The following is a 7,072-nucleotide window of genomic DNA, read 5'->3' on the forward strand; positions in this document are numbered from 1 at the left end:
CAAAACCTAAGCTTCACACGAAATATGAATGCCCAATCCTTCAGCTGAACTGATATTCCGTTTAGAAATCATTATTAATATTAATAACTATTATTATTATTAAAAAGCCCAATCGTTTTTAATAATAATAATAATTATTATTATCAAAAACCACAATTGTCAGTGAGGTGGAGGCTTCCGTGCTTCTCACGCAATTACAGCCGCCTTACGTTTCTCTTCTCCAGTGTTCGAGTCAGTCACTGTTTATTCTCAGAACTTTCGGGCTGTGTTCCTTTTCCATGAAATTTCGGTCTCAGTTCCCGCAGTCGCAATCTGCTGACAAGAACCCCAGCAATAGCAGACGAACCCGCAAAATAACCCGTGTTGGCCGGCGCTCCCTCTACGAAGCGTACGCCATCTGTCGGCAACACATCTCATTGCACGTGCATCGTCTCAAAAGTGGCGGCGTAGGTTGCCCAATACAATTTTAGTTCTTGATTTCTTTTGAAAAAGAAGAGGATGAAGCCAGTAGCAGAGGCGCCCTGGTTCTACGATCAACCTAGAACTGTTTTCAGTCGGAAATTCTGATCTATTCTTCGTTATCTTTGTCTCCTTCGACGCCTAAAGTCGTCCAGACTTTAGGCGTCGGCGGACTCGCTCCCGTGCGACCTCGTTTGCTTTGATTAAGATGGCCATGGAAGTTACAGTGGAGGGGGAAGACATTTCCCCCCCCCCCCCCAAAAAAAAAAAAAAAAAAAAAAACGTCGCCAGAAGAATTTTAGTGCGCCGGTTGGCAGTTGGCGTTTACCAAGTGTAAATCTTCTCTTACCCGTGTCCCACTAGAGCGACATACAGAAACAAAAGACAAAGACAAGCCTCAAACCAGAGTCTTTCGCGATTTGAGACGCTTTGTAGAGTAACGGAGGCTATGCTCAAACACGAGCATCAAGCAACGCGAGGGTATCAGGCTTGCAATCGCTCGTGCTTACTTCGCGAGCACCGAACGACTAAACGCCTGCCAAAGGTACCATCACGAACATGCTGCATGGGTTTGAGGCTTGTCGCTGTCTTTTGTCTCTGTCTGTCGCTCTAGTGGGACGCGGGCATCAGAAGTGCCGGCCCGCCGAGAAAGAGCAGACCGCGAACACACCCAGTGGCAGTAGCAATGGCGGCAATCGCACACCCGCCAGCCTGAAGAAACACCTTGTAGCTGCCTCGAGAATGCCTGGCCTCCCGAAGAAGCACATTAGAGTCATCGTCCAACCTCGGGGTGGCCTAAACGTTAAAAATGTTTGTCAAGTCAAGATCGCCCAGGCTATCGTGACGGCGGCAGATCTCTCTTTCACGCATGCCGCGGAAGACATCATCTGCCCCAACGCCATGCAGAACATTTCGGTGGTCTGCACACAATCACAACACAATGCAAAGACCTATGCGGGGGTTGAAGCCATCTCCGTTGGCTCAGCATTCTACGAGATCAGCTCCTACCCCGCTGCGCCCGACAACACGTGCAAGGGGATCATTATAAACATTGACCTGGAATTAGATCACGAGCCACTTAGAAGTCTCATCGCACAGCCGAGGAACCCCAAGGTTCTCGAAGCTAGAAGAATAAAAAATTCCACCACAGTCGTCATTCTCTTTGACGATCTCAAAGTGCCAAACTACGTCATGTGCGGCCTCAGTATGCTCAGATGCACGCTCTACTAAAGACAAACGGAGGTCTGCTACGCAAGTGGCAGGCCTCGGTCACCGAGCCGACGTATGCCCGACCCCCGAAAACGAGGTCTGCAGGGGCTGCGGAGTAAATTCCCCAAGGGACCAACATGTTTCTTAACCGAAGTGCGCCATCTGCGGAGGGCCTCACTCCACGGCAGACAAGTCCTGTAAACATAAATATCAAGTGCCTCACATCGTAAGACAGAGAAGAAAAGAACGACGTGACTACAGCCAGGATTTTCCGCCGATGAACGCGCCGTCTATACCGGCCGTTCCACCCCGGGCCGGGAGTGGATCCCGGTGGCCGGGCATAACCAGGGTGCCCTCGGGAGGGCGATCCAAGGTAAGACTGCCGCGGGCTGCCTCCGGGGGCCGCTCTCGCTCCGGGGGCCCCTCACGCTCCGGGGGCCCCTCGTGCCCCGCGGGCTCGGCGGTTCGCATCTGGAAGCCTGCTGCCAAGGAGACCGGGTGAGCCGATCGCGTCGAAGGATCCCCGACACAAGTAACGGGGGTACGCCGCCTGAGCAACACAACACTAGAATCGTACAGTTGAAAAGAGAAAACGCGGCGCTGAAGGGCGCTATTGAACAACTCAGGTCAGAGATGGCAGAATTAAGGTCGGCTCGCAAGTGCGAGGCTTCGCAGTCTCCGCAGGCCCCAAAACCCGCCAGGGAGGAAATACCCATGGAGGTTCCCGTCGAGGCGCCCTCCGAGGCGCGCACGGCCAAAAAGAGGGCCCTAACTAGGCCCGTTCGAGATGAGGGACAAAAGGAATTTCGGACTGAAATGAGGGTTATGCTCAAATCACTCAGCAAAGCGGTTGCGATGCTTAACGCTAAAGTTGATGTACTTGACGCCAAGTTCAACGCCCTGGAGGCCGGGGTGGGCACTTTGGAAGCAAGGGGAGGGACGATGGAGTTTCGTGCTCCTGCGAACAATCAGCCTTCTCCGACCGGAAACCCGACATCTTTTGGTGCCCAACACCTCCAAGCGGCTACACATTGCAACATTGTACAGGATAGGCTAAATGGCATATCCAGTCATGGAGGCTTATCTTAAAGCAGTTGGAATCTGGCAATGGAATTGCTGGGGTTTTTAGCGCAAGAGGGCTGTCCTCCAGCAGTTCATTAGATCTAATCTGGAAAAGCCACTCATCACTCTACTTCAAGAAACACTTTACGACGCGGTCACGTTACCGAGTTACAAATCGCACGTCATTTACGGTGAAGGACAGAGGGGCATCTGTACGCTCGTCTCCAAAAGAGGTACTTTCATTACGCATGATCTTTTTTTAGACTCCCGCAAGGTTGAGCACTCCATAGTTGAAATCATTCCGAGTGGTCGGCTTAAATGTAGCATTTTTTATACTCCACATATACAGCTCACCTAACGATCTAAAACAGAGTTTCCCTCCGCTCTTTAGCAGGGCAGCTTGGTAAAGCCGGTGGTTCCCCACTCATCGTTGCCGGCGACTTTAACGCCCCGCACCGAGCGTGCGGTTACTCGCGAGCAACGCGCAAGGGAGACGACCTGTGGCAGGCGGCGGCTAATCACGACCTCACGCTCGTCACGGACCCGGCGTTCTCGACCAGGATCGGCAACTCATGTTCGAGGGACACCACGCCGGATTTGACCTTTGTGAAGAACGTCGGGGCTGTGTATTGGCACAACCTGAACGAAGATTTAGGCAGTGATCACAACATACTCGCCACTTGCATAACCGTGGAGAGGAAACCGCTTAAGAAATTTACCATCACAGACTGGGATCAGTTTCGCAGAAGCAGAGAGGAGCGGGGACTGATCCAGGACTCGTCTATCGACCTGAAGCGCTGGGCGACGCAGCTCAAAGGAGACGTAAACTCGGCGACAAAGACGGTCCAGACGGACGTAGTGATCAATAAAATGGACAGCTGTCTCGAACACCTTCTGGAGGCAAAAAAGGCGCTTCTTGACAGGTGGAAGGAGCAGCGACTCAACCGCAGGCTCCGCAAAAAGATTGCGGAGCTCAACCGAACCATCGAAGACCACTGCCAATCCCTAACCAGACAGCAATGGGACGAGGTGTGCAACTCGGTCGATGGTCAAATGTGAGTCGGCGGCAAGTGGAATCTATTCAAGCACCTGCCTGAACGAGTCCAACTCCAACTCCAATCAGAGTCAGGTCATTAGCAGTGTCCTCCACGAGGCCAGGCGGTCCGAGACGGAAGACGCCATCTTGGACGCGCTGACAAACCAATACCTACCTATCGGTACCTCGAGCCCGGCGGATTACCCGTCCTATATAAGGACCCCCCACCTAGAGCTCAACGATCCTTTTACCGTCAATGAGGTCAGGGAAGTTCTCCAGAACATCAATGGTAGATCGGCCCCGGGCCCCGATGGCATCTCCAACAGGGCGCTTCGAAACTTGGAAGACGGCTCCATTGAATTTCTCACTGATGAAATCAACCGCATTTGGGAGCAGGGTTCCGTCCCAGAGTCTTGGAAGACGGCAACGGTCGTCCTGATCCCCAAGCCGGGGCGGCCTCCGGGGCTGGATAACCTCAGACCCAATTCCCTTACGTCTTGTGTGGGCAAGGTGGAAGAGCAACTTATACACAACCGCATTTCAAGGCACAGCGAGGGGAAGAATCTCTCCCCGTAACACATGATTGGTTTCCGCCCGTCCCTATCTACGCAGGACGCAATGAAGCTACTCAAACATCCATTTTTTACCAAGAACACGAGGGATATCAGGGCTATCCTAGGATTCGATTTAGAAAAAGTATTCGACATCAGCCACGCGCACATCCTGGACTTCATTTCGGAGGTCGGACTGGGCGACACATTTGACAAGTTTGTCATTTCGTTTCTACGATCCAGGAAAGCCACGCTCAAGATTGGCGATCTCAAGTCCGACCCCGTGGAGCTGGACCGAAAGGTACGCCGCAGGGTGCGGTAATCCCCCCGTCTTATTCAACATTGCCATGCGCAAGCTATCTAAACAACTCTAGACATTAACTTGGTACGTGACAGCGCTTTAGTACCACTTAGACGGGTTTTTAATTTTCTTAACAAAACTAGTTATCTACACCAGTTATAAAAAGTTTCTCTAGCCTAGCATCAGTTTTTTCTAAATATTAATAAACATTGTGTTTGGCGCATTTTGGCCTCCGTCGCCGCTGCGCCATTAAAACCTTTATCTTACTTTACAACTCTTCACAGTTGAAGGCATCAACCACACTCTCTACGCCGACGACATCACCATCTGGTGTGTCGGTGGTAGCGAGGGCGAGGTCGAAACTACCCTTCAGGAAGCCCTTGACCAAACAGAACACTTTCTCACCAGCACGGGCCTTACGTGCTCCTCGAGCGAGTCGGAGCTCCTCCTATAGAGGCCTGTCAGGAGGGGGCCCAAACCGAAGGACTGGATGCCACTGTCCAAAGTAGGCATAACGATCCGCACGAGTACCGGTAATCCCATTCCCAGAGTGGACGTCCTTAGGGTGTTTGGCATGCTGATAGAGTCGAATGGCTTTAACAGTCGAACGATTCACAAAATCACCACAAGGACGGAGAACATGACCAGATTAATCAACAGTGTCTCCAACAGGCGGGGAGGTCTCAGAGAAGACAACCTCCTGAGGTTCTTTCACGCCTTCCTCGTGAGCCACATCACGTACGTGGCGGCCATGCACTGCTGGCACGATTACGAGAAGAAGTTGCACACGCTAATTCGAAAAAGCATAAAGAGGGTACTGGGCACTCCCATGAAGGCCAGCACCGAGCGACTCATGCAGCTAGGGGTTTACAACTTCCTGGAAGAGATAATCGAGCAAAGGAAACTGCCCAGGTAGCTCGGCTGTCGTCTTCGCCGGCCGGAAGGAAGATTTGGGCCGTACTCGGCCTCAACCCCACGTTCGTTACGAAGGGGCGACATCAGCTCTCTGACGCCCAAAGGGCCAGCTTACAGACCTCTCCTTTTCCTCGTAACGTTCATCCACAGCACAATGTCGGCCGGCGCAGGGCCAGTGCCGTCGCGCTTCTCAGACAGGATAGGGACGAACCTCACTTGGCTTGCTTCGTGGATGCCACACATTATGGCCGCTCAGCCAGGTTCGCTGCCGTTGCCATCAATCGCAAGGGTTTGATCCTCAATTCCGCACCTTTCAAAGATTCTACTCCATCGAGGGCCAAGCAGGCGGCGATAGCTCTAAACCTCCTGGACGATAGTAGATTGCGCATCTACACAGACTCTAGATCGGCGGTTCAGTCTTTTGCTTCTAACTCCATCTCCGACGAAGACTCTAAAAATCTTGGCAATAAGATTATCTCCCCGCACACCATTACTTGGTTTCCAGCACAACTCGATTCTCAGCTAGATTCCCTCACCAACCTCAACGATACTACTAACTCTCGGGCGCGCGCTCTAACCCTCCGCACCGGGAAGGACTCCGATCTGCAGGATGGCTACGGAGAATTTAAAGACATTATTCACCTTTAACGAAGTCACCAAGCACTATCAAATGAGCAGGCGGAATTTTCCGCCCCCGCACGGTAAACTCTTCAGGTCTCAGGCAATCACACTCAGAATGTTGCGGACTAGATCATATCCCAGTTTAGTTTTCTTCAGCATTATTGCCCTGGATACCTTCAAGTCTACTTACCCGGACTGCGGGTCGGTTAGCAGCTTCGATCACATGCTCTGGCGTTACCCCTCTTTACGGGGTCCCAATAAAGTCACCGAGGAGGAGTGCAGCTCTGCCATCACAAGTTCCGAGCTTCTCACACAACTCCGGGCTCTCCAGAGAGCCCACGATGCGGCGGTGAGGCTAGGCCTCCCCGTCCTCACGTGGGAGCGGCCCGCGGTGCTGCTCTAAGGGCGGCGCTTCTCAGGACCTCAATAAAATTCTTTGTCTGTCTCTCTGTCTGTCCGTTCTCTTTTGAACGGGGCACGTTCGTTCCTTAATATTTTTTTTCACTGTATTTATTTATTTATTTATTTATTTACAATACTGAAAGCCCTTTCGGGCTGTTTCAGGAGTGTACAGCAATAAAACAACAGAAATACAGAACCAAAGATCAAGAACAATCACCGCAATACAATCATTTGAGTACAATTTCGGTTGAACCACACCACCGAAAGTCACCACCACCAAGGAATACTATTATGGCTCTGCATATAAATCAAATAATACAGCTTCAAACTTGTCGGCACTGCCAATCCCAACAAAGAGGTCGCCATCTAAACTATTCCACTCCTCGATAGTTCTTACAAGAAAAGAGTACTTAAAAACATCGAGATTTGGTAAATACGGCTTGACTCCAAACTAATTATTAACTTATTATTGCTTGCACCTCTGTAAATTGCACCGCGAAAGCGATACGTTCGCGA

The 7,072-nt window shown here is 51.4% G+C and overlaps 1 pseudogene; it reads left to right on the plus strand.

The window, feature by feature from the left end:
* The first annotated feature begins 667 nt into the window (after nucleotides 1-667).
* Nucleotides 668-6,557, plus strand: LOC115310449 (annotated as a pseudogene).
* Nucleotides 6,558-7,072: the final 515 nt, after the last annotated feature.

This window comes from Ixodes scapularis, unplaced genomic scaffold (genome assembly GCF_016920785.2).
Source record: "Ixodes scapularis isolate PalLabHiFi unplaced genomic scaffold, ASM1692078v2 PGA_scaffold1__304_contigs__length_218370807, whole genome shotgun sequence".
NCBI classification, from domain to species: Eukaryota; Metazoa; Arthropoda; class Arachnida; order Ixodida; family Ixodidae; genus Ixodes; species Ixodes scapularis.